At 39.1% G+C, this 23,940-nt stretch overlaps 2 protein-coding genes across 3 annotated transcripts in view; one reads left to right on the top strand and one right to left on the bottom strand.

Annotated features, from left to right (window-relative positions):
* The window catches only part of tes (testis derived transcript (3 LIM domains)), a 97,505-nt gene extending 92,048 nt beyond the window's left edge, over positions 1-5,457 (bottom strand). The window contains exon 1 of the mRNA XM_069903863.1: positions 5,433-5,457. The gene's annotated coding sequence lies outside the window, so the exon portion shown is untranslated. The remainder of the gene's footprint in view (positions 1-5,432) is intronic.
* tfec (transcription factor EC) overlaps positions 1-23,940 on the top strand; it is a 103,354-nt gene that overhangs the window by 8,699 nt on the left and 70,715 nt on the right. The window lies entirely within an intron of this gene.

Raw genomic sequence — 23,940 nt, 5'->3', positions numbered from 1 at the left:
AGTTTGCCTCAGATGAATATCTTTTAGGAGGTAAAATGTAGTTGAAGAGTTGAAAAACCAGGAAAATACAAGCTATGAAATAAATGGTTTTTTTTTTCTTATTGACAGCAATGAATTTGGTTTAAAACAAACATGAAAAGAGTCAAGTTCTGTATGTGTCTTCCATGATCGTAAAACTGGTCATTTTAACTAAAAATCTCCCATATTCATTTTTTTAAAACTAGTTCTGACTTTTGGACTTCTATTTGCTGGAAACAAAAATGCATTTGTCTCAGACACCATCTCAATGTGCACCATCTGAAGAATGTCAATTTGCTTTTGCAAATTGTCATCTTGCAGGTGACAACCGGGAATCAGCTGACTGTTTCTAACAATGTCTGATTTTCTTTATGATTTTATTGGCACAGATAAAGCACTGTGAACACAAGTCTGTTTTTTTGCAATGCTATTCTGGGCTCGAAACATTCTGACAACTTCTGAATTTCAATTTCCCATGCAAGTTCATGCATATCCATCTACATTTTCATGGAATGTTCTAGCTTTGAAAATAATTGTACATTCATATCCTCTCAGAGTCAAAAGCCCGTCTTGTGAGGAAACCATATGATGGTGACTGGTTCACTTGGAATGTCCCCTCTTATTACTATCTTGTTGTAGAACCCAACTAAATAACTAAAGACCTTGGATCGTGCAGTCACCTTTCTTTGTAACCGTGTTTTCTTCATTGTATTTGCACTGATATCCTTGAGACAGTGGATCACTGGATAGTTCCAAAGGCATGTGTTACTTCAGGTGAAAAATATGCCACCAGCCACCTTTTCATCTCTCAACAATGAGGGTAGTGGTTAGCACCAGATTATTACAGCACCACAACCCTAGATCAAATCCAGTGCTCTCTGTAAGGCGTTTGTACGTTCTCCGTATCTGTGTGGGTTTCTTCAGGGTGTGCCAGTTTCCTCTCACCCTTAGAAACGGGGATTTCTTGTATGTATTTGGGTGGCACGAGCTCATGGGCCGTAAGGGCCAGTGACTGTGCTGTATGTATAAATTAAATTAAATACATTTTTGCAAAATTTGAATGGAGCACTGTTTAGTAAAACAAGCAATCTCTTTCATTGGACTAATTAAAGCATCCATGAGGGAGCAAAAGATGCTGCTAAGGGTTTTAATGCAGAAATGAAAATTACTCCAGTTGCTCAGGGAAGTTTTCTGCAAATTGCCACGCACAAGTAAATAAATGTCTGATCATGCTTGCTTGCTCAAATGAATGACTGTTTTACCAGTTCTTCATTGGGCCACCAGGAGGAGACAATACCAGAAGATCTGTGCACTTTAAAGTGAAGGGAAGGAAAGGCAGTTTGATAGTCCAACAGTGATCATGGTAAATAATTTGTTGTAAAATTAGCAACAAGAAGGATTAGTTTTGACAGTAACTATTGCTATGAGTATAATACCAAAATTAACTGGGTTTCCACACAGGAGCACTGCAGGATTTGCCGGTATGATGCAACATCAGAGTATTAAGAATGGGTCACGATCAGGGCCAGCGCTACCATTAGGTGAACTAGTGCAGGCCTCAAAAGAGTGGCCAGACATCTGGTATTAGGTCGGAGAGTCCAGCTTTGGACTTTGAGGCATGAGTGTAGCAGTTTAGTGTTGTTGGGGCCAGGCAACTCCCTCCCTCTCCATGCCCTATACCCTTGCTACACTCCCGGAGACTGACTCTGGTTTGAAATTGCCCTTCGGACAGGGACACATGGGTGCTCCACTCCTCGGTTCAGGCAGCATTTGTGGACTGCCCCAACTGCACGTGGCAATCAGGGTGATCAAGGCGCTGTCCGGTGAGCAGCTTCCCAAGGGATGGGGTGGGGGTGGGGTGCAAGTGCCCTTGCTCGCTCACTCACTCCCCTCGCTCTTGCCATATTGGGTTGGTGTTGGGCTGCTGGAGTATGGCTTATCTCTTCCACCCTCCCAGTCCCTGCCCCCCCTTCCTCCCACTCTGGTCCGTTTTCCCCCCCTCCCCTTCCTGGTCCCCATTCATCTTTCCCTCCCTCTCTCGTCCCCATTTTTCTCCCCCCCCCCCCCTTTCTCCCTGGTCCCTGTTTTCCCCTTCCCATCTCTGTTTCTCCACACCACCGCCCCCCCCCCCCAGGTCCTGGTTCCACTCCCTCCCCGATCCCCATTTCCACCCTTTTTTTGCTTTTCCCCTTCACTTTACCTCACCCCCCAAGTTTCTGCTTTCCTGTTCCACCCTCCCCCACTGTCCCCCTCTTCCTCCCTGTAATGATAGTAATCATGTTTGTATTGCCACTAGCAAGGCCTTAATTATAGTTACTGTTTGATTAGACTTGGCGGCCAGCAGGGGGCTGAAACATAGAGCAGGAGATACAGTAACTAAGACCTGTACTGGAGGCTTGCAGTCTCATGGCATGTGTCATGTGCTGTTTACAAAAAAAGGTAAAGAACATTTTCCTTCATCCATGTGTTGTCTAAGAACTCACACATACGAATACAAGATGAAACAAGGTGTCAGAAGTGGGATGAAGGAAATTAAAAGGAAATACTTTTAAAAGGTAAAATCTAAAGTCAGCAACTGATCAGAGAAGAGAAGCTAACATAGTGAAAAATGGAAGGATTACACCCATCAGCAAAATTTCAGTTGACAGGTAATGTGGCTGAAAATTGGAACAGATTTAAACTGCATTTTGGATTGTATTCCGTGGCAGTCGGAGTTGACAAGAGAAGTGATAAAGTGAAAGCATCAGTTTCCTTGCATGTCATGCGCGTTGAAGCACTGGAAGTGTATAATAACTTCACATTTGCTGCTGAAGGAGACAAAATGAAACTGGAAAAATTAATGGAATAGTTTTGGAAATACTGCATCCCTATACGTGACGTGATGTTTGAGAGGCCCAGATTTTTCACGTGTATACAGAAAATGGAAGAAAGTATTGATCAGACTGATATAAGACAGACTTGTGTGTGGTATTCCAGATAATAGTCTTGTAGGGCTACAGAGACAATAAAAATGCAGGCAAAAGAGCTGTTCAGTGAAACTAGCTGCAACATGGATGCAGAGAGCAAGAGCAGACATAAACCTTTTAACAAAAGCACACCAAAGTGGAAAGAGAGGTGTGGCCAGTGAACAAAAATGAAATGGACAATCAAAAGTCATGTCGTCGATGCGGTGCACAACACCTACCAAAAAAAGTGTCCAGAAAATGGTAAAACATACTATATGTGAAACAAAAGTAACCATTATGCCTGTTGCTGTAGTGCAACAATGCAAGTTTTGTGCAGTAGATGAAAGGGAGATAGAGGAATTCTATGTAGATATTGTGATGAAAACAAGAAAGAAAATTAGACTGGATGTTGAGATTAAAAGTAAATCACATATACATGTCAGTTAAATTGGATATTGGAACACAAACTAATGTAATATCAGAGACTGATTTTAAGAAGATTAGATCGAGACCAAAGAGAGTTGGACAGGATAGAAAGCCTGAACATGATTCAGAAGATGGATGAGCCAATGGAGTGGGTGAGTTCACTTATCGCTATGGACAAAAAGAATGGATAGCTTAGAATTTGCCTGGATCCAAGAGATCTAAACAGAACAATAAAGAGAGTACAATTTAAGCTTATGACACATGAAGAAATCATGTCACAGTTTGCAAATGCAAGTTGGATGCATCATCAGGATTTTGGCAGTTAAAATTGGATGAAGCAAGTTCAAGACTGAGCACGTTCAATAGTCCATTTGGCAGATAAAGATTCGTAAGGTTACCACTCAGAATTGCCTCAGCTCCTGAAGGGTATCACGAAATGATCCATATGATCTACGAGCACCTGGACGGAGTTGAAACCTCAATGGATGACTTAGTATGGGGAACTATGAGAATGGAGCAGGATGAGAGACTAAGGAAAGTGCTGGAGGCAACAAGGAAAACAAACTCAGGGTGATAGAACTAACATTTGTAGGAGATATTATTGGCAGTGAGGGCATCAGACCAGATCCCAGAAAGGTGTCTGCTATTGGGAACATGCCAAGGCCACAATGCAAAAAGGACTTACAGAGGTTTAATGGAATGGTCAACTATAGGGGTAAATTCATATCCAATCTCTCAGAAAAGATGGCTCCATTGAGAAGACTAACAGAAAAGAACATTGAATAGGAGTGGAATAATGAGCATGAAAAGTCATGGAGCGAACCAAAGAAACTGCTTACAAAGGAATCAGTTCTGAGGTTTTACGACCCAATGAGACCCATAAAGATAGCATCAGACCCATCACATAGTGGGTTCGGTGCAGCTCTTCAGCAAAAATATGATGACTGGCAACCCATTGCATAAGCATCACACTCAATGACAGACGTGGGGACACGTTACGCTCAAATTGAAAAGGAGCTGCTCAGCATCACATATGCCTGTGAAAGATTTCATCAGTTTGTGTCAGGACAAGCAATCAATGTAGAGACTTACCATATGCCCTGATTGCATTACTCCAAAAGTCATTAAATGAATGTCCACTTAGAATACAAAGAATGATGATTAGGCTGCAATGCCAAACACTGCATGTAGCGTACACTCCAGGTAAGCTAATGTACACAGCAGACACGTTGTCTCGAGCTGTTGACATGAGAGATCCCAGAAAAACCAAAATGGATGAAGATGTGAATGCCTTCGTGGACATGATCACAAGTGCACTGTCCATATCAGATGAAAAAAAATGGAAGTCAAAGTCAGAGACAAACAAAAATGAAACACTGAGACAAATGAGAAAAAACATCTTGGATGGATGGCCCAGCATGAAGCAGGACTCCTCACCTGACGCTTCAGAGTACTGGAGGGTGGAACTATCAGTGGTTGAAGACATCATCTACAAAGGAAGCAAAATCCTTATCCCAAAGAGTCTAAGGATCCATGGAGGACATCTTGGAATCGAAAAGTGTAAGAGCACAAGTGATGATGTACTGGCCAAGAATCAACAATGATATAACAAATGAAGTGTCAAATAGTACAAAATGCCAGAAATATCAAGCAAGCAATCCTGCAAAACCACTAAAGCTACACCCAGCATCATACAGATCTTATCAGAAACTAGGTGCTGACCTATTTGAATGTCAAGGGAAGACTATCTTGTAGTCACAGACTTTTACTCCCTATATCCAGAGGTTTGTAAACTGAACAACACTGCAGATCCTGTAATAATAGGTATGAAAGCCATATTCTCCAGATAGGGCTCAGCAAGCGAGGTCTTCACAGACGATGGACGCCAGTTTTGCAATTTAAAGTTCTGACAGTTTGCCAAAGAGTGGGACTTTGTACACACCACATCAAGTCCTCATTTTCCACTGACTAATGGTCTAGTGAAAAAAATCAGTACAGTGAAAAGACTGATGGACAAGGCAAAAGACAATGGAATGAACTTACCAGTGCATGAATGATGGGATCTGGTCTGATACCCTCACTGCCAATGCCTCGAGTGTGATATGTCACCAGGATAACTCCTTATGGGACGTAGGCTAAGATCAAACCTACCCATTCAGGAGAACCTCCTAGAAACAAAAGAGGAGGAGAAAGTGAGGAAGTTCAAAGAATAACAGAAAGCAAAAGTATTAGTTTGAGAGAGGAACAAAAAACCTACTGGAACTCCACACTGGTGACCAAGTAAGGCTAAAAGACAAAACAAACATGGACTCAGAAGGGAAATGTCCTTTGTGAAGTCCAACCAAGATCATACACTATTCAGTCAGATGAAGGTGCTGTTCTGCAAAGAAATCGTTGAGATCTTCAAATGGTACCAGCCACAATAGATGGAAAGATGGATACTGCTGAACAACCTGAATACACATCTGAGAAGACATCATCTGAGGCAACAACTCAGATTCAAGCACAATCAAGACACATTAATCCTCCTAAGAGACTCACGGAACAAAATTAAAGACTCCTGTTATGGAATAAAGTAGTACTATCTTATTCGTTCTTCAAGTTTGTGTCTATAAATATTGTTATGAGCCCATAACAATATGAACCTAGTAGCAATAGATATTCATCAAGACAAATGGTTACTGAAACAAAAGTTGCTTTTAATTATCTTTAGACATGAAAACACGATCAAACTTACTATTAACTAAACTAACCTAATTTAACCCCCTTCTAATTCTAAGCACATATGTATGTAATGTGTGTGTATGTTTAGAAAAGTTATTTGATTCACAGACCAATCTCACTTCTCAATCCTCCAAATTTACTGGTTGCAGGTAATTCCTATACTGTGCACAGAATTTGACATTTATGAAGTTCACCAGGCTTTGGTGCTTGAAAGGTAAATGGTTATCACTCCGGAAGGTTCTTGTTAGTTTTTAGAGAGAAATTTTTTGTTTGCTGGACACCCTCAACTCAACGGATCCCTTATGATTGGCCACTTCATTGTCTTGCCGAAGAAACTTGCCCCCATCAGGGTTCTCCAGATGATAACCTCTTTCTTTCAGGTCACCACAGAGTTCCTTTTTGTTTCTCTTATTTCAAGTGAAATATTAGGCGGCCAGTCCTCTCCTCTTGTATGGACCACAAGGGCTTTGACCAGGCTGAACTAAGCACTCACAAACTGTATGGTTTTTTTCCCCCACAAGCTTGCCAGTTTGTCCTGTTCCAGCCCAGCTCTTGCTGCTGAACTGTAAAAAAAACTGCAGAACTGATCTCTCTCTCAGAGGAAAGCCTGTTTTTCTCTCTCTTTCCTTGCAAAACCACATGACCCTCTTAGAACAGCAGCCTTCACTCAGACTGCGGCTCTGAACCTAATCCTCCATATTCTTTCATCTGTTGCTTTTCAAAACAACAATTCATTCATTAAGTCCCTTGGGCACTCCCCAAAGCTTTTGCAAAGGCCTTCGGAGCTGACCCATCTCGTTTGACCAGAGCTCCAGTGTTTTAAATGAGAACTGTTTTGAAGTGTTTGTACGTGTTCTATGCTAAAGAAAAACCTCCCACACTTTATCTCCCCAAATCGTATCTATATACAATATAAAACACAACATATTCTCTCACAATGTGAACACACAAAACAAGTTAAAAAAATGTTAACAATGTTGATAAAAATGAAAATGTAAGTTATTGGTGTTAAAGTTAAAATTGCAGAGTTATACAAAGAAAACATTTTAGTTAAAAGTAAACTACTTGTGTTTTAAGAAAGGGAGATGTAATGAGCATGTTTGCAAGGCCTTGATTATAATTACTGTTTGATAAGATGACTGGCAGCAGGGGGCCTGACACACAGAGCAGGAGACACAGTATGTGAGATCGGTAATGAAGGCTTGCAGATTCATGGCATGACTCATGTGCTGTTTACAACAACTTTAAAGAAACTTTTACTTTATCCACGTGTTATCTAAGAACCTACACATACGAATACAAGATGAAACACCCGTCACCGGTCTCCACTTCCCCTTAGGGTGCAAAATAGTCTGCCACTCGCCCTGGACACACTTCCCTTACACTATTCCCCCTGTAACTTGAGGAGATGTCAACTGAAAAATTCTTTATGTGAAATGTTTGCTCCAAGTTAATACAACTGCTTGGTTATACAAGCTCTCATATGCTTTCATTGCATGATTATTTTGTTCTCTACAATGGCAAAACAAGTTTAATCATGACAAATGCCTTTGCCAAACCAGCTTTAGTAAGACTGGCATGAAATAAAATTAATTCTCTTTCCATTGATGTAAGCTGCCAGTAGACAGGTGATTCTGTTTCGTGTTTAAACCCAAGTTTTGGGTAGGTGCTCTACCACACCAGAACCTGGAAAGCAGACATATTTTGATTCCAAGACAGATATGAAACTGGGTGCAATCAAAAGCCACAATGTCACTCTCTGCCCCAGACCACTAACAATATGTCACTCTTCCCTGCACTGCACCTTCAGAAACTTGAAGAAGTATGTATGATGCCAGCACTTCATGTTGAAACTTGCCACTCCGTTTAATGCCTTTCCATATTCTCAAAGACGATTCTGATTCCAAGGCAAAGTAGATGCTCTCACGTAGATGGATTAACAGGTATTGCCCTTAGACTACAGGGTGACTGAGAGGTGGAGGGCAAACTGGAAATGATAGACTCCAAGCCAAGTGCAAGATTGATGCTGGGCTCTTTCAAGATTTCATAATTTACACCCTTATTCAATGTATCTGCTTCCGAATCTTCTACAGCAGAACTCAATTTGCAACCTTGTCACCACTGGCCGTAAGGTATGGAATTGCCTCTAGATGTATCCAACTTTTGTTTTTTAAATTCTGCCCCTTCCTGTACACTAAAACCTTCCTATTTGCTCAAGCTTTTGGTCATTTGCCTAAATGTCTCCTGAAATTGTTCATTTATGAGAAACATCCTGTGGTTGTCTTTAGAATATTTTACTCCTTTCAAGATAAATAGAATAATTTCTGGGACAAAGATAAGGAAACACATTGATCAGGCTGATCAATATTATTTGTGCAAAAATAATAATTAATCGTATTGATCAGAACATGCTGCATCATTTTCGTTCGTTCATCTTTAGCACTACCTGAATCTGCACACTCAAAGTTCTCTCCAATTTGACTCAGCCATGTTGAACCAGAACTGTCATGACTCATGTAAATTGGGCAGCGACCATCAATAGAATGTGTAATAAATGGCAAACCAATGGACTTAATGCAGAACTACATTATTTTAGTACAGTATACCCCTATTATTTGGAATTCAAGGAACCAGCAGCCTCAGGCAACTGGCAAAAAATCAGTGGAAAATAAAAAAAAAAGTAAAAAATATGAAAGTTTAAAATTGACGCTCGTCCCTCCAGTGGTCAGTTTGCCAATCATGCAACATGTAACCTCAAGCAACTTGAAAATTTATCTTATCCGACATCTATTTCTTACTTATTTTCATTTTTTTTAATTTATTTTCTTTGTTTTTTTTTCTGTCGGTTACTTGAGGCTGCCAATTGGTTGAATTCCATATTCCAAGGGTTTTACTATGTTATGTTTTTGCATATGTGCTGCATTTGTCAAAATCATTTTTGAAACGTTCAAAAATTATTTTCAGTAATGCTTTGACTTGCCTTGGAAAAAATAATCCATTCAGGCATTACAGGCAGTTTTCATTATTAACACAAACCAACATGTACTCTAGATCAGCCATTCTCAACCTTTATTTTGGCTATGGTCTGCTTAGGACTCTACTCAAAGTTTATGGGCCGCCAGTCAAGTTTAGTTGGTTTCCTCCATACTTCGCTCTTGCCTACTACATACAAAATATTTAGGATTTCACCCCCCCTTAAATGTGCAGTGGCCCCTGGGGTCCCGTTGAGAATGGCTGCTCTAGGTTGTGCTGACTCCATCCGTTATTACTGCAGTTCTGCATCAGTTGGGTGTTAGGCAAATAAGTAAGTTTAAAATAGTATAAGTAAACATTCTCTAAAGTAACACAGAAACCATTGGTGTAGATGGGTGCAAATATTCAGCCAGCAGAGAGCCTTGGTCATGCTTTGCTTGTAGCAGCTGTTTAACAAAGTTGTGTGAAACAGCAATGGCGTTGCCCAGCATTAAGAGCTGGTTGATGCCGCTCGCCGTTGGGGTAAATCTCTTAAAGTATCTTCTTATCCCTGCTTATTGAGTCACCTCGGTCAGATGCTTTATCTGTGAACTTGGTGGGGGGGGGGGGGGGTTAATCATCTATAATGTTATAGTTTATCTTTCAGGCAGCTCCATGAAAGGAGAGGAACCTGCAGATCCAGCAACAATTAAATGTTTTCAAAAAATGGGATTGAAAATAAAGTAAATTGCTTTAAGGTTTACAGATTCATGCGATTGAAGTTTGTTCAGTGTAGGTACAGTTTAGTATTTTTGTCTTTTGCCTTTTAATCTGTTTATTCTTAATGCAGGTGTATTAGTTGGGTGTTGTAAGAGTAAGTCTCAAGCAACCAGAAGATACACTTATCCGGCATCTACTAATCCCCATAGATGCTCGATACTAAGGGCTTTACTGTATGTTTGAAACTGTCAGCATGAAAATATAAAAATACATAATAATGAGAAGTTAAAAATGTTGACATGAAGTAATGTCTATAAGGTATTTGGTCCATAATCATTCAAGATTATTTTACTCAACTATAATCATAGAAATTCATGCTTGCACAACTTAATACATTTTCTAAACCTCTTGGTAACATAGATTGAGGGAACCAGGTTTTAAAGATCACTCCACTTTTCAGTTGCTTAACTTCTCTTTCCAAATCAGCCCTTGATGTGCTGTGAATATCTACCAACCTCATTCCTTGGAGATTTGCTTCAAGAAATACTTTTGTTTAAGCTTTGGAAAACAAGTGCTTAATTTTACTTTCCGTCAAGGGCAATTTTAGATCCAGCAATATTTATCATATTTATCATCTCCACAGATGCTGCTTGGCCTGCTGAGTTTTTCCAGCCCCCCGATTGTTTTGTTCCAAATTCCAGCCTCTGTATTTCCCTACAAACCCCTACAACTGCATTTAGAACTATTATTGCCAGTTTCATCCCTGAATTTTCTTGTTAGCATCTGGTAATATGTTATCTGATTGTCCTTTTGACCATTATAATGCCTGGAATGTTTTATTTCTAATAATCGCTAGTGGTAATTAATGGAAAGAATTGTCTGCATCATCAGTTATTTAGAACTTTTAGTGCCCAGTTAATTTACAGGCTGCATTGAAGATAAGTTCATGGTTTATTAGGCTGGTAGTTTTAATTCTGGCTGTTATACCTTTCAGCTGACTGCTGTATATCCCCACTTGACCTATAAAAACATGTAAAAAGAGCTTAAGGACAAAGTTAGGGTGGAGGGAGTGGAAGAGCAGGATGCAGCCCAATGACTTTGTATTCTTTTGCAGGAAGTGGTCCAACATTTAGATTGTGGAACAACCTTATTGATAAAAATGGTTGAAGTGAACTGCAACAACGAATTTAAAGGGAGGCTGGATAAATTTATGATGGAGAAGGAAAAGAGGGTTATATTAGTGGGGTACATGATGAAAGGTGGTCAAAAGTTCATAGGGGATATAAATACCAGTAATGATCAGTTGAGCTGTAACTTTTCTCTTCTGTAATAGTTCCTCTAATGCATGAACAACAAAACGCCAGCCAATTCAAACTGGGGTATGCTACTCTAGATGTAGCAGGAGTCAATTTGTGGGAACTATGCAGGACAAATAAGATCACTCAGCACTCTACATGAAGGTCACTGTATTTCCTTCAGAATTGCGTTTTGTGGTTAAACTGGTGCTTTTTTTAAGGCTGAGCTGCCAAGTGTGCAATAACAGCAAAAGTTCCTCTTTCAATCAGTGTCAGTCATTCTGTCTAAGTGAGGAAATGTAACCCACAGACATCTTCTAGGGTTGCACAATGATATGGGTGGTACGCTTAGCACCTCCTACATATCAGACCGTAATCCAGGAAGGATTCCAGTGGGTAAGGAACAACTTTTTTTTCAAAGAAAGCCTCAAAAAAGTTTCTTTTTGATTAGTTTGATCAAAATAGGATCAAGGGACATTTCTGTGTGAATGGAAAGCTGTTTTCAGATTAAGTTTAAAAGGACTAGTGACAGTGAAACTGAGGCAATTCAATCGTTTGTGTGTCAGCTATGATTTAGTTGCTAAACCATTCTGACCTGCTGAATCAGATGGTTGTAGGATTAAGCCTCATACCAGAACTTCAGCATCAAAGTCTAGACGTGTTTCAGAGCAGGACTGAGGGACTGCCTTTCAGATGAGACACTCTACAGTACAATTTGCATGAATGAACTTTATCTAATGCTCAACTGCTACACTTTAAGTAGGCAACTTTAGGTTGTACAATGCCTATGGGCTGAGCAGATGTCATGACACCAATTCCTGTGCAATGCACAATTGGCAATGCTTTTGTGATTTTTTTTTTGTTGTTACTGTTTTCATAGGCTTAGACCTCTCTACATCTTCCAACCTTCTTTCCTTCAAAGCAGTCTCCTATTCCTTTCTTCCCATAGATATTCCCAGAATCATCTAATCCTTCCCCATACACTCTTCCTCTTCCTGGTTATGTCCACTCTCCACCATATTGTCTGTTCCACTTACTTCTTTGATCTCCACTTTCTTTCATTCTTCTGCAACAAACCAGCATTTCTCAGTTATGACCGTTGACTTAAATTTTTCTTTATTTTAATGTCATCTAATCTTCCAACTTTTGGCCTTTCCTGACCTTAAACTTTTTTTTCCCCCAGTCCCAAATTGAATGGAAACTGTAAAATTTAGTGACTGCTTTGAGAGAAGACAAAGCTTCACTCTTATCCTGCTTCCTGTCAAAGACTCTGGAGTGGTGCCTCCAATCCACATCATCGAATGTCTAATCTCCCCAGGCCTTTCTGCCCTACTTGTGTGATTGGCAAATTGACCAATTTTAAACTTTTGTATTTTTTATCTATTTACTTTTGGCGATTTAAATTTTTTTTTTTGGCCGGTGGCCTGAATTCTGGATAATAAAGATTTTACTGCATATTTTTCATAGGTAGGATACAGACATAATATTCCAGGTGAAGTTGCAGAAGTATATTCCATCATTAGTGCAAGACTTCTCTAATCTTGTACTCATATGATAAAGACCACCATATAAATTGTATACAAGGGCAGTCCATGCCTTACTGAACCCCAAAGCCTCTCAATCTCTCATTATTTTAATTTGGAAATGTGCAACCTTTCACACATCCTCACTGAATCAAATGCTTTAACTCTCTGACTGTGCAAATACCCTCACTACTGAGCTCCAGTGACACATCATCACCTTCTAAGCAGTAATTACAGACCAACTATAAATACTGGCTACGTCAGTACAGTTCACATCCTGAACATAACTTATAAATCATTCATTTTTTTTAGATAACAGAATTTCAGAAATCAAATTCTTTCTTTAGAATATCAGAGAATTAATTTTCAGGCTAAGATGAGTTAAGTACAATGGAGGTCAGCATTGCAGAATATTGGTGTTGAATGAAGCAATGGCTGTAATAAAGGAAAAAGGTGTGTAGTGGTAGCGTTAATTGAAAATGTTGTGCAGAGGATGAATGGTCTTTCATAACATAACATAACAATTACAGCACGGAAACAGGCCATTAGGCCCTTCTAGTCCGCACCGAACCAAACACCCCTTTCTAGTCCCACCTCCCTGCACAATGCCCACAATGCTCATTCCTGTTTAAAAAAAAAAATACAAAATTGCTGGAGGAACTGAGCAGGTCTTGCAGCATCCATAGTTGGTAAAGATTTATTTTTTGTGTTTTTGCTACAATCACAGCAACTGCAGACTTTCATGTTTCTCCCCATCACGACTGGCCCAAAGGCTTCTCATGCTGAGGAGGAAATTCTGACATAAATCTGACTCGGGCAATTCTCCAAACTCCTTCCTCTCCTCGCTGTCGCTGGAACCTTGAAGGAAACATTAGAGCAAAGATTAAAAAGAACCTGGGATGGAGAACAAAAAACACCAAGAATTAGATTAATTGGCATGGCAGTGGGTGGCTGGGCACAGTTGGGGAAACTGTCAGTCTTGGAAGAATCCCCACCAAGTACGAGTGTCCATGCAATTAGCTGTTCGAACTCTAACCCTTTCAGAATAATTAATGAATAACAGAAGGGATCAGGACAAAGACACAAAGTGATTTGGTGAGTCCTAGCAAGTAATGCATCAAAGAATGTTGATAATTGGCCCTGTGGCTTTCATTCTTTGCCCTATTTCTTTCAATTCATTGACTCAAAATAATGGGTTCATGTTCATTATCAACAGGTTTAAGGACTAAGATTCCAACACTCCAACAAAGCTCTGATTGTGGTTGCGCTTGTGGCTAAGTAGTAGCGTAGACCTGAGAGCATATGCTTGAAAGGCAAACTGGTTGCTTGAATCTCTTTGCGAGATAGACCACAAAAGTTCAAAATCTCTTCTTAGCCAAGAGTTCCTAAATTTAATGATGTTGGAATACAGCTGGTATGGGCAGGTAGGTGCTCTTTAGAGAACTTGTTTGCATTTTAACATAGCACTGTGGACCAATCCTTGTTAATTCATGAAAATCTCAAATGGAAACTGTACATTGTTTTTAAACAAATTACCTATTGCTCTGTGAATGCAGTGTACATATTTAAATTAATTTCCAAATTGAAGGATATACAGAGTTTCAGCTGAGCTTGGATTTTGAGTGGATCTCAGCATTTTATTTTTCTGCTGCTCTTGCATAAAATACTGTGTGATGTGTGACGGAGAACAGTTTTGCAGTTTCACGTTTTGCAGTTTCACATTTTGCAAAGCCTCTTGTGGATTTGTGGTAAGGTACAGCATTGAAAGATTATCTCAGATAAGTGCGAACATGAAAATTGGAACCGTTGCAATTTTTGAACAAATGTTAATACTGAGAAGTGACATGTTGGTGCCATTATCAAGGGACGAGTCCACAATGCAAGCCCCCGTGGTTTCAGTTTAATAATGCTAACCCTCTCTGTTAACAATACATAACTGCTTGAAAAGTAATATCATAATAAAAAAAAACTTAAAATTCATTGCAGATTTGTATACGAGTTTCACAAGTTAATTAGTTTCGGACTTGTAAATTGGCAAGGGTGAAAGAAGGAAGGCTTTGAGTGTGAGCCCTGCACGTTGCTATTGGCTGTGGAAGTAGATGTCCAGAGAATGATAGTCTCATAAGTGTAATTCCAGGTTTCCTATATTCACCAGAAGAATCAGTTTTTATTTTTATATTACATCTTTGTGATGTCATTAATTAGTTTGCAATCACTGTAGTCCATTTGTAAATATATTAACTTCTCTCATGGACAGAAAAATTAAAATTCAAAATAATCAAGCATCTGAACAATTTTAACACTTGCAGATATTGACATTAAGAAAATACAAGGAGCTGTCATTGTGGAAAGCATTCAATTTCTATGTTCTCCAATAAAATAACATTATAGTAGATGATTTAATGCAAGGAAGTTGTCCATCTAGGCAAATCCTGGTCAGACATATAAGCCTGGGTTTCTCTGAACAACAAATTATTTAATCCCACTCACTGTTGTAAATATAGCCAATAAAATTATATCAAAGACCAAGATTTTGATGAAAGTTTACAGGTACATTTAGTGAAAGAACCTAGATATATGGGGCATTTTACTTGTGGCTGTCAAGATGACTGCTGCCTTTATCTTTAGTTTCGTGAATGCTAAGCAGGCCGCTGCAAGTGATATTGACCATATACCTGTACTTAGGTTTGTTGAGAGACATTGCATCATGGAGGCCAGCTAGGCTCTCAGTATCATTAAAAAAACCACTCCATCTCCCAGATGAAAGTGGCAATAGCTTTTGTTCACATGACAGTCAAGGTTCAAGGTGCAGGATACGCCAAGGTTTTCCTCAATGTGGCCAAGCAATATCAGATCAACTCTGAATGAGGAACAGAAGAAAAGTAGAGTGAGTAAAGAGCAATTAACAGGGAACAAATGAATGCAATTGATAAGCAATGAATTTCTAGGACCTGATTCTAAAAGAGGTGACTAAGACAAAGGATGCAACAGTTGACATCTTCCAAAATTTCTCAGATTTTAGAATTGTTCCCCCACTTGTTGATTCCTTGGAGGGGTTTTGCCACAAGAGGAAAAACCCAAGCAGACCAGGCTTATACCCTCATAAATTTAGAAGGGTAATGAGCAAACAACTGAGATGTTCAAAATTCTTAAGGGGCTGGAAGGGCCGATGTAAAGTTAATGACTTCTCTGTCTAGAATCAGGATCAATGATGGAAGAGGATAAGGAATTTCTTCATCTGGACGGTTATTTTCATCTACTGTGACACAAGTTGCAACTCTTCTGATTAAAAGAATTAGATAATACAAGTGTTTAAAGGACATATTTACACTGTTGTGATTTTCAGAGACCTCCGTCTAAACTGGTGGCACTGACATCAATTCTTGCCCGTTAATGTGGAATTAGAATGAACATCTGATGTTTGAGAGTCTATTGAATCAATCACTGAATGTTAGGATTAAATAACAAATTCCAGGGACATTAAAAGGTGAATATAGATGTAGCTAGAGACATGAAATATTGCCAGGTGTTGCTGTTTAAATGTACATTATATTGAATTAATTATGAATCTACTCACTGCTCACCATTAAAGCAAATGTGTTTTTCAATGATACTCAAAGTCTGGTGTCACAAGAGAGGCCAAATTGTATAGTGTTCTAGGATTTAAGATGGCCTATTAAACAATGCCCACTTGACTCAGTGCAGTCAGTCCTTCAAATGTGTGTTTCCTGCTTATTACAATGTTTCCAGTGAAATGCCAAAGCTTTTGCTTACCCTTCTGTCTTTGAAGATGGCTCAGAGGCATGAGTGGCTATCTCTAGTTCAGCTAAACTGCATGGAGCATCAGGTCCTAGAAATTCATTGCTTATCAGTTGCATTTATTTGTTCCCTGTTGATTGCTCTTTACTCACTCTACTTTTCTTCTGTTCCTCATTCAGAGTTGATCTGATATTGCTTGGCCACATTGAGGAAAACCTTGGCGTATCCTGCACCGTGAACCTTGACTGTCATGTAAACAAAAGCTATTGCCACTTTCATCTGGGAGATGGAGTGTTTTTTTTAATGATACTGAGAGCCTAGCTGGCCTCCATGATGCAATGCCTCTCAACAAACCTAAGTACAGGTATATGGTCAATATCACTTGCAGCGGCCTGCTTAGCATTGAAAAGATGTGTGATGTGGCTACAGCAGATGGTGAAAGTAACAGTGGAGGTTATTCCAAAGTTCCAAAGGGCTCATAACACCACATGGAAGAGGGTGGGCTCCACAATTTTTTTTTTAGGGAAGGTCATTGAAATGAAGTACAAAGATGCAGCATTGCCAGATGTTCAGTGGCCTTAACAAGCAAGGTCGTCGGTGAAGACATATTCATCACTTTCTAGGTTACAAACCCCTGACTTATGAACATCCCTAAACATTATTACATTCAAAAATCCAACGTGTAAGTGTTCCTACAAACAGCAGAACGAGTTTCCTCTCTCTCTCTCTCTCTCTCTCTCTCTCTCTCTCTCCTGTTAGCAAACACTCCTTCTTTTCAGTCATATGTGTCATAATAATTCATTATTCTAGCCAAATTGAGTGATTTTGTGTATTTTTCTGGCTTGTGAACAAAATGTAAGAATGGAATCCATTCATACAAGAGGACAGCTGGTACAGTGATTCTCCTTTCAACATTGACCATCAATGTCCATCAACTGACAGCCAAATCTTTATTGCACAAAATCACACTTAACTTGGCAACAGGCCTCACACCATATTTCACAACTTGAATGACACAAATCTCTAGATCTTGCAGGACAAAGTCGTAGAGGTAAAGCAGTCAATTATGATGGATGCTCTCTACTACACACATTATTTCAACCACAATTGTGTTGGCGGAGGGGGAAAGCAGAGACCGTGGCTAGGGAGTAATGTGGAAACACAGGTGGTCCAAGCATTGGTCTCTGAAAAGTAAGGAAGGGATGGTGAAATTAGAGAGGAAAGAGCTGATGGGGGGAGGGGATAGGAGACCCTATGGGGAAAAGGGTGTAATTGATAGATGGTTAAGGAAAGAACCATTTATGCATTTAGCATCAAGTTTATTGTTGAGGACCCAGTTGCATGCTATTTCAACTCCCCTTCCCATTCCCATACCAAGCCTTCTGTTGTTGGCCTTCTCCACTCCCAGGGTGAGGCCAAATGCAAACTTGAAGGCCACACCTCATATTCACCATCTATAACCTTCAACCCAATGGTATTCCTCCTCCCCCCCTATATTGGCTCCCTCTGTCCATCATCCCTCACTCCACTACCTATCACCAACCAGTCTGAGCCTCACCCCAACCCCTCTCCCCTTTATACTGACTATCCTGCCCCTCTGCTTTGGACCTAATTCAGGGTCTCAACTCAAAACATCAATTATTCCTCTCCCTTGACAGATACTGCTTGGCCCCTTTGGTTCTTGCAGCAACCTTTTGCTCCATGAATTCTGCCACCACTTGATAAAGGGTTAAAGCTGTACAAAGGGCAGAATTTGAAATGCCAACTTAATTATCTTAATCACTGACTTCAACAAAGTTTACTTTTTCCATAACACCATTTCGGAAAATAGACCTTTAAGAGGTCAGCACATCTCCAGTAATGGTGTATTGGACCATTATTGATTTAATCTGCATTAAAGTCTTCTGTCTGAATAGCTGCCTGCTGTGATGAAGGAATGGTGCCACATTAAATTGGTTGATTTTAAGTACTGCTTGCCAAAACATTCTTTCACTCCACACCTATCAGTATAGGGTTGTTAGTATTTACTTGATCAGACACATACATAGGTCTATGCTTCAAAGCATCTTGTGCTCTGTGCCAACAGAATATCTTTCTCACCTCTAATGTGCCTGAGTGCTAAGTAATAATCTTCTGCTGGTGCAGGCCTCAGGAAATCTTCCCAATCTTTGAATCGTAGACCCCAGTAGAGACTATCTTGGCGATGATAACAAGAGCTTTCATGCTCGTTGCAGTTAATGGGAGTGAAGCTGAAGGAGAACATACTTTCTATTTAAATTACAGAAAGAATGATCAGAAGTCTCTCAAAAGTAATAGAACTTATTGGAGCTTTCTGTGTGCTAAACCATCAACATTAAAAAGAAAGACAAATTGTTCATAAGCATTTAACATGGAGTGTAAAATGATAACATAATGCTATCATATTTAAGATCCAACCTTTTTTGTGATAGAAAATATAAAAATGCCACATATTTAGAAAAAGACCTTGCTCACCATTTATTTTTTAACTTCTTGGTACTTCCCTCCCTAGTCATAACAAATCAGCACAATGACATAATTAATGCTGATTGCACAAGGGTCAGACTAGTGATTTCAGCAGTTTTTAACAGCCAAAGCTCCACAATTCCTGATAGCGCAGACAGTAAACATGTAGTTTGGAAGAATGTATCTTTTTCCTTCAGCTTTTTAATTACTTCAGTGGCCATGATTGTAGCAGGAATAATCACAGGTATTCAGGGATTCAAAAACTCAGGGCCTTTGTACCAGCACTATTTGCTGTTGACTGTGATTTCAGGTAGGAATTGTCAGTATCGTGAATTCTTGCTTTTACTAAGGGCAGTGTTTTATTATAAAATGTTCTGACGGTGTGTATATTAATACCTGTGTGGTTTTGGCTGCTGTTGTATTCAAGTTTTTTGATGAATCTGCTGAGCTAGCAATGAATATTTGTATGTATTCCCTTGTGGGTTGGGGAAGGAAATACATAGACTTATGATGGTGGTAGGGTTTGCACCCAAGCCCAGTAATAGGTTTGGTGTAAAGTTCTTCTCATATGGAAAGAATTCTTTTTCACCAGTTACTTCACCTATTTCTCATTTGTCTTATTTTTGGAGCTGATGTCCCTGTCGGAATAATTGGAATGACACACAGTTGCCAGACTAACATCCATGTTTGCTATTTGTTCTCTCTCTTAGTTCCGGCTCTGACTGAAAATACTTCCAGCAAAATTAATTTCTCATAAATAGAGGTAGAGGAAATTGACATCCAAAGTTACACTATATTAAAAATATAACTTGTGAATCCTCCAGCTTTACGTTTATGACTGAGGTTCTTACTTACCCTGATTACATATGATTATATCAGTTTTTGTTTCATTTTTAGCTTATAATTTGTTATCTGGGGAAGCAAAATGACAGCAACGAAATAGCATTCACCCTCATTAAGACTATCGAAAGTATCTGGTACAACTAAGAGCCTACATATTGTGAAGTCACTTATTTTATTATATCTTCGTTGGCTAGTGTAAAATTCTGTCAGGTCGCACTTGATTTAATTTTGAAATTAATATTATAATCATGACTGCCAGTATTTACTGAATTCCACATAAAATTTAGTTATATCACATAATTAGGTCATTTTAATTGAGGAACGAAGACATTTTCCAATTTGCAAGGATGACCAGAAATTATATAATGAGCCTTTCAACATTAATCTTATTTACAAATTCCTATTCTTGTAATTATAAATAACTCCACTGTACCAGTAATTTATCTTGATACATTGTTATTTGAAAGTTACCAGAGTATAAAATACTTTAAAAATGCCAGCATTCAATTTTTTTAAAAGTAATTGGAGAGTGATATAGTTTTAATAGATTAATTACTTTCTGCAATGAAGATAGCTCGATGGGTGGTCATCACTATTTTGATTTTAGTGCACTGATTCAACTCTATATGGTGAAAGGTTAGTCACTGTTCATCCTTTGCTTTATGAACTCAAATTAATGTTACCCAAATTTTAGGTGGCTTCTATTAGCGGTTCCTTATTAAATACTACTTTTGCTCAAGACGTCATTGAACCTGTTCTGTGCCTCTCAGTGCTTCTGCTTAAAATAAAGAAAATATATAATCTTTCCAAGACATTGAGAAAGGAAATTTAATTTGGATGCATTCACTTATTGTAGAGTATGGAGTGTCTGTTGACCTTGTTATTTAAGCCTTCACATTCCTGCCTTTGTGTGTAACTGCCATGAAGAAAATCTTTTTTTTATAATCAAAGAATAGACGTGACCTACTTTGACATCTGATCCCAGCTCTGAATTTTTATGGCAATTCTTATGGATCCAAGTGCTTCAGACACATTATCTGCCAGCATAAAAATGCTCATCTTTTCAAATATGTACAAAGCAGCCTGCCTGGAACATACATTTCTCATAATGATTTTACAAGGGCATCCTTGTAAAGTATTTGGAAATACTTCCATAACAGGGATGCTTGTTGACCTTGATGTTTTTATTTCAAGTCTTGTAGTAAAGGATTGCTATTCACCACCTTTAATCTTTATATTATTGGACATTCAAAAGGTAGTGGACCTAGTGGAGGATATCAAAGGCAAAACCCTCCCCCTCTATCGAGAACATTTATAGGGAACACTACTGCTGGAGAGCAGCAGCAATCACCATGGATCCACATCACCCAGCACATGCTCTGTTCTCACTGCTGTCATCAAGAAAGAGGGAAAGGAGCCACAAAGGGTTTGGGGGCAAAACTTTGGAAGTAACATAAGAGGAAGCTTTTTCACTCAGAGAGTGGTGGCTGAGTGGAATGACCTTCTGGAAGAGGTGGTTGCAGCAGGGTCAATTTTGTCACTTAAGAGGAGGTTGGATGAGTGCATGGATGTGAGGGGGTGTTGGAGGGTTATGGACAGGGAGCAGGCAGATGGAACTAATGGAATTTCACTTAAATCGGTGTGGACTAGAAGGGCTGATGTGGCCCGTTTCCGTACTGTAATTGTTATATGGTAAGACTGGCACCTCCATGTTCAGGAATAGTATCTACCATCAAACACCTCAACAACAAACTCAGTCAGGGACTCTGACTTGTGCATTTTATTGATCTTTTTATTCTCTCTCTACTGTGTTGCACATTCAGTTTGTTTACATTCATTATCTGTTCACAGTTCTAGTTCTTTATTTGTTTACATGCATACCCTGTGACTGTGTACAATGTCTTTTGCACTATCAATAAGTGGTAATTCTGCCTCCCCACAGAAAAAAAGAATTTCAGGGTTGTATGTAAAGTCACGCATGCTCTCTGACAACAAATCTGAAATCCATTTCATCACAGGAAAAACATGCAAACTCCACATAATGTCTTTTGATTAGAAGCGTATACAAATTTATTGACTGGCTGGAAGTGATATTGTGGTTGAAGAGACACATGGAGATTAAGAGCAGTTGATGTGTTACGAACCACAATAAACAATTAATCCAAACATTGTTTAATTTTAAAACACTAATTTTATTTCTAACTCAAACTATAATCTTAACTCTTAAACTATCTTCAACACTAAATCTATCCCCAGCTACGGGCAGGCATACTTGTGTGTGTGCATTATGCCCAGCCAATTACTGTCCAGGCCAAATTCCAAAAAGTTACTTCAAAGTTCAGTCTTTTAAATTCAGTGTTAAAGAATAGGCCTTTGAAATTTAATGTCCAGAACTAATATTGAACTGACGGGAAGACTGGAGTTGTGTCTGCTACAGACTCATGAATTCTCCTTGCGTTGCCTTTGAAGAAATGTCCATTCACACGAGCTGTAGTCATAACACTCCTGGTTGTTTTATAGGCAAGACTTGAACTGGGCGGCCTCCACGAAGCTTCCAAGACCCTGGCACTGGTCTCTCCAAGTGACCTTCACTGTTAATCATAATCAAAATGAAGCATTTTGCTTCCCAAAAGACCCTCCTGGCTCAGGTCAATCCACCAAAAAGGCTCAGTCATTCATAGAACATGCTTTGCTCTGAATTCCACAAAAATGGCTGGCCACAAGAGCTGCTTCAAAAAGCTGTTTTCTGTTCAGCAGCCAGACTTGTTCTCCCTTGCAAAATCACAATGTCTTTGCAAATGTCTCAAATCTGGAACAGACTGTGACAGACTCCCTCAGTTCTTCCAATGTATTGAATTGTTGCACCTGTGATGGTGCTTGTGTGAAAGGTTAAATGTGACCATTCAGTTCCTCCTTTCTGTACTATCTCTTATAGTAATGATTTCATTTTATTAAAACAGGAGCTCGTAATAGATAAAACAATCTTTATTCTATCTCAACACAAGTATATATGCAGGAGAGATTAGGTGGGAGAGTCTCATGCGAATCCAAATAGATTCTGTTTTATAAACATTGGATTCAATGTTAAAAAGTGAAATGGGTGACTGACAGCCTGTCAGATGAGACCATGACTACTTTTAGTAAGCTGGTGTTCAGAAAGCTACCAGGGACTTTTCATGGTCTGGTTTAATTATAGAGATAGATGGACTTCTTGGCACATGCATTCTTAATTCTTAAAATGTATCACAATCTTAATGCCGAATCCATTAATTTCCAATCTCTTCCTTTTGATGGCTGTTATACCCATTTAGCACATTTCACACCTAGTTACAGTACATCCATTTTTCCCCTTATTATCCTACCATGAAGTTTTTCTAGGACTTTTGAAGTACATATCTCAAAATGTAAATGTGTATTCATGTTGACCTTTACCTTTGTACCCCCTCCCCCCATCCCAAGGGCCACAGTATATTTAAGGAGGGAATGAACAAATCCCAAATAGTTTTCATATTTTGTAATCAATAGGAGAAAGTATGGAAGAAAAGGGGGCCCCATAAGCTTTGAGCAGAATTCTAAGGGAGGTGGGTGGGGGGGGCTATATAAAAAAAAAGGTTGAGAATGGCTGTCTTGGACTCTTATATTATTCACTTTGGCCCAAATCACACCTTGGCCCAAATCACACCAAGTATCATGCACCCAAGATTCAAGATTCCTTTATTGTCATATAATAAAAACATTGTAATGTTACACAAAATTGCCATCAACTGTTAATGTGTGAAAATCTGAAGCTATTTCTTCAAACATGTCTTTCTGAACAACATAGCTGAGAGTCTCCAGAAATTTAAATGCATAATTTTGCTTCATCAGCTCTCTGGGAGTTGATCATTCGTTTCCATAATGTGTTGAACTGGATGGAAAGAGTTATTAATTTTAACAGCTAACAACACATTGTTGATAAGAACTTTGATCTCCTCTGGGTTTGATCATTTTCGTTCTCGCTCATCTGAACTCTCACGTAACCTGAGTAGCTCTCCTGTAACGGATAATGACGAGTTTTGTTGCCTGGGCTTATGTACACTATCCAAATGTGATTTATTTGCCAAATGACACTTCAAAAAGTCATTTCCAAATATCATCCCACCTTTTTCCACTACCAAATTCACCAGCAATTTTCCCATGACGACAATACAAACAGATAATTTGAGTTTACGAATCATACATAAATATTTCTCGCAGCTGAACGTTCATGAC

Source organism: Narcine bancroftii, chromosome 11 (genome assembly GCF_036971445.1).
Source record: "Narcine bancroftii isolate sNarBan1 chromosome 11, sNarBan1.hap1, whole genome shotgun sequence".
NCBI lineage: Eukaryota > Metazoa > Chordata > Chondrichthyes > Torpediniformes > Narcinidae > Narcine > Narcine bancroftii.
Note: the sequence above shows the minus strand (reverse complement) of the source record. Positions and strands in the feature narration are given on the sequence as shown.